The following is a 13,234-nucleotide window of genomic DNA, read 5'->3' as shown; positions in this document are numbered from 1 at the left end:
TTCTTTTGTTTTTTTTTTTTTTGTGAGGAAGATTGGCCCTGAGCTAACATTTGCCAATCCTCCTCTTTTTGCTGAGGAAGATTGGCCCTGGGCTAACATCCATGGCCATCTTCCTCCACTTTATATAGGACGCCGCCCCAGCATGGCCTGACAAGCGGTGCGTCGGTGTGCGCCCGGGATCCGAACCAGCGAACCCCGGGCCGCCGCAGCAGAGCGCGCGCACTTAACCGCTTGCGCCACGGGGCCGGCCCCAAGAGAAGCACATATATCCTTGATCTTACACAACTTACATATAATATATTTTCTACCTGGAGAATTATCCTAAATTAAAATGACAGCATTAAATATTTCTACGTACTATGAGTTCTAGGAGTTTTGCCACCTGAACATGTTTGGGAGCCAGTGCTATATTTATAAAACGAAAGGACCGCAGAGTCCCAAATGTTCAGGAAAACAGCTCACGTTAGATATTAAACAAGGGACTCATAGGATACACAATTCTAGATGCAGTATTTCTGTTCTCTGACAATGGAGGTAGGCTAAAAATTCCACGGACTTCTTATCTTCCCTAAGAATAATTAGAGAGTATATTTACTCTTTCAGGCTAGTACTTTTATCTACATTTCAACTGTAAGTGAACAAAATAAGTAGACTGTCAGAAGATACTGATTTATAGATGGTACTTTTCCTTTATCAACAGTACCACCCACAACCTACAGCCACAAACAATTAAAGTCAAAAGATTTCTGAAAGGTTCAGGTATTATATTTCATGTGATGACACATGACACTCAAGAAATACCTGTGTTAGAGCAGCAGTTCTCAAAAAATAGACCACAGACCCCTGCTCCTCTCTTTTCCTCCCTTTCCAACTACTTACATGTGTGAGGCTACAATTTCTCCAATATTTCAACCAAAATAACACATCAAAACACCAAATGCAGGAGATAAGATCCCAGCTATCTTCTATTAAGCCACACATTAAACAGATTTGCTAAAAAAGTAATGTGTCACTCTTCCCAATTTTTTTTGGAAAATAGTTATTTTTCATAACTTATGTTAACATATAATGGGTTTATTGTTATTTTTAACGAATTAAATATTTTTAAATGTCTCAGTTTTCATTTCTAATACAGTATGTATCAATAGACAAAATTAATCCACAGAGGGGCTGCCCCATGGGCTAGTGCCTAAGTTTGGTGCACTCCGCTTCGGTGGCCCAGGTTTGCTAGTTTGGATCCTGGGCAGGGACCTACACCACTCATCAAGCCATGCTGTGGCAGCAACCCATACACAAAATAGAGAAAGACTGGCAACAAATATTAGCTCAGGGTGAATCTTCCTCAGCAAAAAAAAAAAAAAAAATAGTAATCCACAGAAACAAAAGTTCTTTGGGTCCTCAATAATTTTTAATAATATACAAGAGTCCTCAAACCAAAAAGTTTGAGAACCACTGTTTTAGAGGAACTCAAAAGAAACTACAGTTACTGATAGCGTAAGAGGCCCCATGCAGGAGAGCCTTCATGTGAAGCTTTCTCATCCAAAATCATCTTTTAAATAGGAAAGTCATTTATACAGACAAATCTGGTAAAAAGAAAACCTTAAGGGAAACTAAATTGTTTTTTTTTTGAGGAAGATTGGCCCCGCCCTAACATCTGTTGCCAATCTTCCTCTTTTTCTTTTTTCTCCCCAAAGCCCCAGTACATAGTTGTATATCATAGTTGTAGAGATACAGCTCTTCTATGTGGGCTGCTGCCTCAACATGGCTTGATGAGCGGTGAATAGGTCTGCGCCCAAGATCCAAACCAGGGAACCCCAGGCCACCGAAGCAGAATGTGCGAACTTAACCACTATGCCACCAGGCCAGCCCTAGAAACTAAAATTTTAAAAATTCACTCTATTCTTTACCCAAACAAAACTGTTAAACCCTGCTCTAAAACCAGTTCCCTTCCAGTCTTACCCTATGCTCATGTTTCTGTACAATTGTAATAGAATAAATTTTCCCTCTTTGATTACTTAACATTGTATCCTAAATAATCTTCTCAGTAGATATAATCCTTATAATTTTGACAGACACAGAACTGGAACGCACTATTATAAACAAATATAAAAATTCAGCAAACTGTACACTTAAGATTTCTACACTGTACTAAAAGTAACAATTTAAAAAAATCTTGGGGGGCCGGCCGTGTGGCTTAGCGGTTAAGTGCACGCGCTTGGCTGCTGGCGGCCCGGGTTCGGATTCCGGGCGCGCACCGACACACCGCTTCTCCGGCCATGCTGAGGCTGCGTCCCACATACAGCAACTAGAAGGATGTGCAGCTATGACACACAACTATCTACTGGGGCTTTGGGGGGAAAAAATAAAAATAAAATCTTTAAAAAAATAAAAAAATAAAATCTTGGGGCCGGCTCCGTCACACAAGCAGTTAAGTGCGCGGGTTCCACTGCGGCCGCCCAGGGTTCGCCGGTTCGGATCCCAGGCGCGCACCGACACACTGCTTGTCAAGCCATGCTGTGGCAGCGTCCCATATAAAGTGCAGGAAGATGGGCATGGATGTTAGCCCAGAGCCAGTCTTCCTCAGCAAAAAGAGGAGGATTGGCAGATGTTAGCTCAGGGCTGATCTTCCTCACCAAAAAAAAAAAAAAAAAAAAATCTTAATGGACCATTGCTACTCCAGAATTTATGTAACCTAGCCCCTATTTATGGCTATTTAGACTATTTCTACTTTTTCTGAGAGATCATGATACACTGAACACCTTCAGGTACAAAGCTTGGCTCCTTTAAATCCTTTCCTCAATTAGAGCTTTAAGAGGGTGACTACTCTGATAAAGATTATGTACATTTTATGAAGCCACCCACATCTTTAGCTAGTTTGACTGCTTGATCCCAACAGCAAAGGAGATGATGCCATGGTATATCCAATTCCATTCACAATATTCCTTGAAAATAAAATGAAGAGGACTTTACAAATGTGAAACAGCTGTGAGCTCAACTTTGAAGTTACATTAAGAGTGTCAAGCCTTCTGCAGATGAGAGTCAGCATCATCTGTCAAGTCTAACTTGGGGCTCAGTCATAGTTATGGACAAAGTTTAGGGCAAAGTCTTCTCTCTGCCAGACTAAGCTGCATGGTACATTTAGGTTACTATTATCAGCTGAATTGTGTCCCTCCAAATTCATATGTTGAACCTCAGGATGTGACTATATCTGGAGATAGGACCTTTTAAGGGGTAATTAGGTTAAAATGAGGTCAGTAAGGTCGGCCCCCATCTGATCTGACCAGTGTCCTTGTAAGAAGAGGAGATTAGGACAGTTTCACACATGCACAGAGCGATGACGGTGTGAAAAGGAATATCAAGAGGGCAGCCACCTGCAAGCCAACGAGAGAGGGCTCAGAAGAAACGAAACCCAACAACACCTTGATCTTGGACTTTTGCCTCCAGAACTGTGAGAAAATAAATTTCTGTTGTTGAAGTCATTTGGTTTGTGGTATGTCGTTATGGCAGCCCTAGCAAACTAATACAGTTACCAATCTGGCCCCTGAGGACATTTCCCTATTCCTCCCAATCTAGTCAAACTGTTCTATTTACAGATAACGAAATCAAACTCTATGAGGTTAGAGTTTTCATCTGTGACCCCAAAACAAGTAAGTAGAAGATCAAGGAAGAAAATCTTGATCTTTTCTCTCACACGAAAGCTCTTTCCACCATATTAGAACAACAACTATAAATGAGAGTCCCAGCTTTCTGAGCATCAATACCAAAGACCCACAATTTAGTCTTAATTAATTTCTGGAACACAATTCTTGAGGATGCTCAAAAACAGCCAGGAGTTTTGAACAACAATGTATAGAGATGCAAATTTTTAGAGAAGATTATGCCAATCATACTTGCTATACAGAAGATGTGCCTTCAAGGAAAAACAAACAGGCTAATTTAAAAAGACATGAGGGCTTTGAACAAGTTAAGAGGAAGGACTTGCTTCTGGCAGGGGGATGAAGCTAATTTTAACAGCTTTAACAGGAAAAACGGGTGTTAAGAATGGGGTCTTATGACCTTAAGACCAGATAGATGCTAGCTTTGAACCACAGATAAAGAAATTTAATCAAAAGTAAAACTTTCAGATTCTCAAAGCTGAAGACTTACAGAAAAGGATAGAAGAGACTGCTGAGTGTTACAGAACAGTTTAAATATGACTATGAGTTTATTTTAAATGTCTATGTCTCTGTAAATCTTTTACCCTTGGCACGTTAAGTATCTTTTTGGTTTCGCTTCCTCCCTTAGTTGATACTTTCTCAGCTAATCAAGGAGGTAAAGCACCCCAATATACCAGATGAGATGGTGGCCACAGTTTTCCCACCTTGAAATTCACCAAAAGTAATCTGCACAACTGCAGCTGGTCAAATAATAACCATGAACGTTGTTAGTTATTAACCCTTCAGGTCTAGGGATTTGCTTTATAAGATAATTTACATACAAATGTTAAAAGCACTTTCCTCCCCCCAAACCTTCACCCCTCACACACACGATTAATTTGTTTTGAGTTTAGGGATAACTAACTAGGTTGAAGTAAGGGAAATTGAACTGCAATTAGAGGCAAGCAAAATATTTAAAGTTCTTCAGCATGCTAATCTTACACTCGATGGCCAAAATGGTAGTGGTAGGTGGCCTAGAAAACCATATGGAGACTTGATGAAAACAGTGATTTCCAGAAGTCCTAGTTAAGGTATATATGGAGAGTGATAAACTACTTTAAATCTATTTTTGAAATCTTTTTATACTTTTAAAATGTGCTCTAAAAAGTATATTGTGCTATAAAATGAAATTTCGATGATGTGCAAATTTGTTCAGAACACAGTTTGCAATTATAATGCAGTTTCTAGTTCATCAAGTTACATACTGTTATAATACCGGCCATTAGAAAATGCCTGGACACACAGTAGGGTCCCAACACTTGAAGGTATGAAGAAACAACTTAACTAAAGAAGGGGAAGCTGTTAGACAAAAAATTAGCACTTAAAAGAACTATTTGATATAGAGATAATTGGGTAAAGAACAGTTTGCAGAGGTTGACCTTTAATAACGGCAGAGAGAAGATAGAATTACAAAACATATAGCAGAGAGGTGCCTTTTGAGACTCTGACAAAGTTATACATTAACCTCTTGATTAATTTTTCTTATTGTCATGTATGCACATAGATGGTTGTCCTAGGCAATGCTAGAAAGTTCAAAATTAGTAGTGTTAAAGTCAAACAATACTTTCCCCTTGATTAGCTATGAGCAGATGATCAGATTTCTCTAGAAAGTAAAAAAAAAAAAAAAAGGAACGTCTGTTAAATGCCTCCTATGCATTATCTTATTCAACCTCATTTACTACACAACCAAGAAAAGTCATCATTATAATGCCCATTTTACAGATTCAAAAACATTTAAATTTAGATATCCTCTCAATGCCTTAAAACTAGCGGTAGGCTGGTTTCAGACACAATCTAGCCCAATCCTTTAAAGTCCATTCCTTTTCAATTCATCATCAGGTCTCTCAAGTAATAAATACGCAGAATAGATTCACGAAGCTATAAAGTCAAAAAATCCCAAATCCATCCACATTCATCTGTCCTGTGACCCATCAATAACATTACTAGGTATACGCCAGGAGAAATAAACGTGCATGTCCACCAAAAGACATATGCAAGAATGTTCATTAGCATTTTTATCATAACAGATCCAAGCTGGAAACAATCTAATTGTCCATTAACAAGAGAATAAACAAAATGTAGTTTATTCATACAACGGAATATTATACACAAAATAACCACTACTGATATACATAACAGCATGGATAAATCTCATGGGCATAATGTTGCATGAAAAAAGCCCAACACAAAAGGGTAGCTAATGTATGATTCCATTTAATGAAGTTCAAGGATAGGCACAACTAATCGATGATATAGATATCAGATTACCTCAAGGCATAAAAAAATACTGAGAACAGGTACCTTCCAGAATGCTAAAATATTCTATGTCAATATGGGTGGTAGCTACATGAGTGCATACATACCTAAAAATTCATCAAGGTGGGCACTTAAGATTACTACACTTTATACACATGACTGGATGTTTAACTTCAAGAAAAAAGTATTTTAAAAAAAGCTTTCAGAAAGTGGCAAAAATAGGTAGAGTAATACCATTTACATTTAAGTGACGGATAACTTATTAGTAATGGGAACAGAATCTGGAAAACACTTGAAATTTGTACTACTATGCAAATATATTGTTATTTCTGGTAGCAGTTGGCAATTCTACCTCTTAAAAATGAAGCTGTATATCTAATTTGTTTGGGGGCAGGTATACAAGTTGGGGAAGCCCAGATTCTATGTTGCCACTGTCCCTGGGAGGAGATAAGCCTTGGAGGGCAAGAATCTCATAGGAAAGGCTAGAGCAGAGGCTGGTGGGAAGAAGGAATTGAAGACACGCAGGAAGATACAAGAAACAAGGGAAGGGCACTGAAGAACTAGAGGCTCTATATTCTGGCAACGCAGCTTCTGCTTCAGAAGAATGAAGACAAAATGGGAAACATACCAATAACTATTCTCTAGTTTGCGATTTTTTTTTTTAATTATACAAAATGCACTTACAGAACTCACCTATACTCACCTCCCCCACGATCTGCTTTAAAACAACACAGGTCTGATGTACGTAAGCTGCTACTAAAGCAGATGTTGTGAAGGAGGAATCAGGGAGAGAAAAGGAGGGCTAACAAGGAGCAACACCACAATTGTTGGGATGCAAAAAGTGAATGATCCCAAAACACAATGATACATACAGTTGACACTACTAAGGTGGAAGCCTCAATCACCTGCTGCTTTAGATTTACTAAGATTTATTTTTAAGTGACTTTTTTTATGCCAGTGCCCTAAATCCCCGATTGCCTGCAGCGTTAACTTGGCACAGTTTACAGCCTGCACTCTAAATGACTGCACGTTGGTAGGCTACACCAGTGACAAGAGCCTGCTACACTGCTACATTCCTTACCCAGTGTCCTGAAAGGAGAAGCCCACTGTTATCATCTCTGAAGCTCTGAAACTTAACCACTCTTGCTGAAATTATCCCAACATCTATGTACTTGTACAGATTCTGAAACTCCCTGGTTCTTAACACTGGGTCATCTTTCACACTGGGAACATCTCTCTCAGAACCCAGAATCAGATTACACAGAGTTCACAGGAAAGCTCTTTCTTAATCTACCTGGACTAACCTAGTTTCCCTCAGATGATGAATTTCTTTCATGAAAATGGTTAATCAATTTTAGTCAACAATCCAAGATTCAACTACCTCAAGTTCATATATAAGCAAATGAGAGAATTTAACATTAAAATACAGCAGACCAGAAGCCATAAAAATATAATCCATCTCCCCACAGGCCCCAGCACTCTCCCAAACTCTAGATTGATTTAAGACAAAAGCTTCTCTAGTTGTAATTGGTTTGTAAAAACCAAAAGTTTAGCTACTGCCCAATGGCATTTATCAGCTCTAATACTTCAGCTCTAACTCTATCAGCTCTAAGACTGATACAATGGCTCATTTTACTTGAGCTCACATAAATCCCTAAACATTCATAAGTATTTTTCAATTCAAATTCAAATGAATATTATTTTAAGGACAAACGGAAATACCATTGTTTTTAAAGAATTAATAGACTGTTCCCATTACCAAACCCAGAATACAAGTATTTGTGGGGTGGCATACTCTTGTATTTTTGTATAATACTCCTACATTCATATAGCACTGCAATCCCATTAATGGCAGGCTTAAATTAATAAAATTGTTTGTCTTGTCAGCTTGTGTTACACGTTGTACAAACTTGTTAGATAATCAGCAGAGGCATGACAATTCATTATCCTACAGGGAGCCGATCTGAAACCAGCAGCTTCCACTTTCAGACAGAGCCACCACATCAAATGAGAGCAGCATTTGCAGCCAGTTGCTGCATATTCTGAAGAGCAGAGACACAGACACTCGGCATACATCCTACTGTTCACCAGCAACAAAAGAGATTTTATATTTCACTCCCAGATACCAAGCACCTTTGGCTCTCCAGCATCAGCAGGATTATATTCTGAGAAGTCGCTGAAACAAAACCAATTCAACTGTTTCTAGTCTTCAGATTGGCTGGCAAGGGTAAAAGATGTGGTCAGATTTTACAGCGGGTTTTAACATCACCAACTGTCTCGTATCAAACCACCAAATGTTGTTATTCCCCAGCAAAGAGTGGGGAAAGGGAGGAGGAGAAATGAACCCTTCCTGAACAGAACTTCCTTTTTGTTCAGCTTCAGTCGGATGCCTCCATACTACAACTGCACAGAGGTAGGCATTTAGTTGTCACTCCATCGGCTGTAGAAGAACAAGATGTTACTCCTTATGGGCTCCATGCTACCCAATATAAGCAATGCTGCACTGAATTAAGTTAGCGTGAATCTACTCAGGTATTTCAGGTAACAGGAAATGTCAGTTACAAAATACTTCCTGGCATTATTTACATAAAACACAAATTGGTGGCAGATGGAAGACCATGTGCCAATTGTTTCTGTAGGTTACAGAGATCACCCCTGCAACTTGGCCCCAAAGCTAAGTACAGCTATGCAAATTAGAACAAGCCCATGGACCCAAAAGGATGTATTCAGTTATGAAAGAAATGAAGCTTTTGGGAAAGTGAAAATGTTAATGAAAATAAGACCCACAACTTAAATACTATATTCCCTTAGGCTTTTTATTCTTATTTATTTATTTATTTATTTATTTATTTATTTTCCCCCCAAAGCCCCAGTAGATAGTTGTATGTCATAGCTGCACATCCTTCTAGTTGCTGTATGTGGGATGCGGCCTCAGCACGGCCCGAGAAGCGGTGCGATGGTGTGTGCCCGGGATCCAAACCCAGGCCACCAGCAGCGAAGCATGCACACTTAACCGCTAAGCCACGGGGCCGGCCCTCCCTTAGGCTTTTAATGTTATGATTACTGACCCATCAGACCAGTGAAATTCTGGCAGGCCAAAAGCAGTTTTCAACTTTTCTCCCCAAAGTTAAGGAATGTGAGTTCCCGATTTGGAGCTAGAGAAATCTGGCCATCCATCAGGCCTGTGGTATTCTTTCAAAATATTGTCTGTCCCTCTCTGCGAGAGGATAATAATCTTCCATACCTCACTGCCAGGCTCGGCCATATGGTTTAGAGAGCCCCTCCCCGAGGAAGGATTATACATCCCTGTCCTGGTGAATTGGGGAGTGGCCAGTGAAATCAGAATGAGTCAGCTCATGGTTGCCATGTCTCTCTTTTCTCTCCACTATGATATCAATAAGATCCCAGATAAAGAATGATCCATCAGCCTGGGTCCCAGAGTGAAGACAACATGAAGCAGAGCCATAGCCTACCTATGATGGATACATGAGTGAGAAAAAAACCTCTATTCTCATAAGCCACCAAGCTTTTGTTACTGCAACAGAAATTAGCTTAAGTGGACTAAATAAAGGTTATAGGAAATTTGGTCCCAGCAAGGACACTGATGCTACAGTGAAAAGCAACAAAACATCTAATCAGAGAAGCAGAATAGCATCTTCCCAAGAATGATGGCTCATTTTAGGAAAGCAAAATTCTTTCACTTTACTTGACCCCCTCAACCTGAGCCCTATTTTCACTCAAGAAGATAATCTATAGAATTCCAACAGGGAAATCATTCTCTATTCTCAAAACAGAAAATACTGTGGTGCAAAATGACACATCATCATACTCAGAGAGTCTAGTATCAGTTTTATCTTTCTCTGCTTCCTGTCTTGCTATAAGGCTGTTAGATCCAATTCACTTTTAATTGAAAATCTATCTACTTTGGGCCAAGTGTGAATAAAATATGAATAAATAGGCTGAGTGTGTTCAAAGCTAATTTTTAATAAGTAAGATATCTATTTTGGCTCTTCAGGAGTCAAAACCTTACTTTCTCATTGTAATCTGGAGAGGTGAAGTATGAGGAAGGGAGCTAACTATTTTAGCAGGAATCAATTGTTACAAAATTATTTTAGCTGTGCAGGGTTCAAGAGACAGGATATAATAAGAGTTGAAGTATATTTCAGCATCAAAAAAATTCTTCAGAGTCCTAAGAAGGCAGGATACAACAAACAGTACCTTAATGAACACAATAATGGAAAAGGAAAATCCACAGATCAGACTGTTCCACCTTCCTTTGTTTACACCTGGATTTTCTGTCACCGCACCAAAAGATTTATCAGAAATGAGATACACCATGCATCTACGTGCCCTAGGAGCCTCTCTTTTCCTACCTTCACCCTAGCCCTATTATAGAACCAATACGAGAATAAGCAAGGATTTGGTTGGGGGCTGGCAACTGGCGGAAGAAGAGACATATATAATTAAAAGAAATAAATTTAAGAAAAATCAACACCTCAATTTTCATGCCCAATATATCTACATACAACACCTGGCTCACAGTATCCAAGAGTCTACATACAACATCTGGCTCCAATGGGCCTGTTGTGTACCACCTCTGCTCTTCAAGAGATTAAAGTCCATTGTTTCCTATTATCATTATGGCCGTTAGTAAAAATTTCCATTCAGATTACCCTCCCAAAAGCACAGCCTACTCCAGTAAGAATTTAAAATGTCTCTGCCTGAACCCACTCTCTTCCACACCAAACTCTTAAGTTAAGACACTTGACAGGAATTCATTATCCAGGAGCAGGCACTGAACCTTCGGCCCTCTGCAGCCCTGGCGAGAGACGCTATTTGGCCCTAAAAAAGCTGGCTGTGAGTTGAGATCACTGGGTCAATATTATGTTTGTCTCCAAGGTGCCAAACCACACAAACAAGAGTTCAGGAAAAACAATAACAAAAAACAAAACAGCACCTGATCGATGCTAAATCAGCTGTCTTCGAAGAGACACTCCTGAGACAGCAACGATAGAAAAGGAGGTCAAGTCAGATATAGAGGCCAACACCCAACACCTCATACCAGGGGGTTGGCTAACTTCCGCCCACTGGCCAAATCTCACCTGCCACCTGTTTTAGTATGGCCTGGGAGCTGAAGATGGTTTTTACGTTTTGGGGAAAAAAACCAAAGAGGAGGGGCAGCCCTGTGGCCTAGTGGTTAAATTCAGCATGCTCCACTTCAGCGGCCAGGGTTCGGTTCCCAGGCGCAGACCTATACCACTTGTTGGCAGCCATGCCGTGGCTGCGACCCACATACAAAATAGAGGAAGACTGGCGCAGATGTTAGTCCAGGGTGACTCTTCCTCAGCAAAAAAAAAAAAAAAAAAAAAAAATCAGAGACAAGTGAAAATTATATGAAATTCAGGTTTCCGTGTTCATCAATAAAATTTTGTTGGAACATAACCATACCCATGGTTTAGGTAGTATATATGGCTGGTTTCAGTTAGATCAGCAAAAGTTGTTACAGTGACTGTATGGCCCGCAAAGCTTAATATTTACTTAATATTCACCATTTGGCTCTTTACAGAAAAAATGTGCCAACTCCTGCTTTATACTCTCTAAATTCCCCTTCTGCTTCCTCAAAGGAAATAGTCTACAAGCCCAGAGCTCATCATTGAGATCACCAAGGAGCACAGCATAGCAGCCTGTCCGTCAGTGAGAGGCTGGCTGGGACTCTTGAGGAAAGCGGTCATATTCATCTTTATATTTCTCATGGGTGGCACACAATAGGTATTTAATAAACGTGTGTTATTGAATGGTTGGTGAATATAAGAACTATGATGGCTCCACAACAAAATTTCCCGCATAGGGTTTACCAACACACCGAGAGCCTCCACATTTCCACATGCTCATTATTAGAAACCACAAGACACCAAGAGAGCAGAATGGAGACCACCATGACCAGCACAATTCCTGTTGGAATAAACTCTCCAGTTCTATTAGGAAGACAATATCCCAGGCTGTTAACAAAAAGGAAAAGATGAGAAGGGGAGAGGCTGAAATGCTACATTTAACAGTATGGCTGGCTTAGCTGGATCCCAGCCAACACACAGCCCCATCGATCAGATATCCAGAGAGCAGCAAGTAGAAAGGAAGGCGAGCAGGGCAAGCACCAGCCTTACACTCGGATGCTACTTGTGATTCAGGCAACAGCTGCACACTGGGTAATGCTCCCGCGAGCAATCAGCTGGGGAAGCACTGTGCCTCATCCTCACTAAGAGCTCAGGCTGCAAACCCGCACACGCTATTTGGACAGCCAATTGCCCATGACTAGGCCACTGTCCAGAGGGTGCTGAGGAACCAGGGAATGCAATAGGGTCATTTGTTCGTAACAGCAATCCTGGAAAACTGCAAGGACACTTCTTATTTTCCAAATCCTGCCCTAGCTAAGGACTTGCCAAAGCTGGGACACTGCTGTGAGTCACACAGAACCCCACACCATTATCTTTTAAACAAATGAGGTCACTGAGGCCAGTCTCTCTAGAAAGAAAATCCCTAGGCCAAATGAAGGCTATAACCTAAGGTGCCCTCTGCAAAGTTCCTTTTTTTAATCAGCAAAGTAATCTGCCTTGGAAAACCTTCCCCATTCTAACCCATCTCTCAAATCATATATTTAAAACCAGGGAAAACACTGCGGTGGTACAGAGTTTGATACGGGTAGTGCACAGGCAGAAAGGCAAGCTTCCACTCCTCAACCTGATACTCTAGACAATGCATACCATGGACACAGCCAGGACTCCTGCCTTTAAACTACACTGTTGTAGCTAAGACTACTATGCCACGTATCTCATGCACTCAGGGCCAACCAAAACCTGCAAAAGCCCCCTAGAGAAGCTGAGAATGCTTCTTTGAAGCAAGTCTGATCATCCATAACCTGCAAGTCTACCTAGGCTTTTGCTGTCAACGAGAGACAGACTAAATGGGCTTTGACAAAAAATGCTGCCAGAGAAACAAAATGTAAATGGATTTTGCTTATATTGCTTATATTGTCTAATTTTTTAGATTGCCCTCAGTAGCATCAACAAAGCACCTAGAATGCTCTACCTCTTCAGAGCCATTGGTAAACTGGAAAAATTCGACCACTACCACAGGTACTTTTTACCACTACATGTACTCCAAAATAAAGACTAACTTAAGTGGAAGAAAAAAAAAGCATGGAGTCCAAAGATAGTAGTATAAATTCATCCTTTTAAAGAAATTTCCTACATTATGCATTTGACTTTCGCCCGTCTCTGGTTTGGGGG

At 40.3% G+C, this 13,234-nt stretch overlaps 1 protein-coding gene across 1 annotated transcript in view; it reads right to left on the bottom strand.

Moving 5' to 3' along the window:
• Positions 1 to 13,234, bottom strand: part of SND1 (staphylococcal nuclease and tudor domain containing 1) — a 420,486-nt gene that overhangs the window by 314,889 nt on the left and 92,363 nt on the right. The gene's annotated exons all lie outside the window — the stretch shown is intronic.

The sequence above is a fragment of the Diceros bicornis genome, chromosome 3, assembly GCF_020826845.1.
Source record: "Diceros bicornis minor isolate mBicDic1 chromosome 3, mDicBic1.mat.cur, whole genome shotgun sequence".
NCBI classification, from domain to species: Eukaryota; Metazoa; Chordata; class Mammalia; order Perissodactyla; family Rhinocerotidae; genus Diceros; species Diceros bicornis.
Note: the sequence above shows the minus strand (reverse complement) of the source record. Positions and strands in the feature narration are given on the sequence as shown.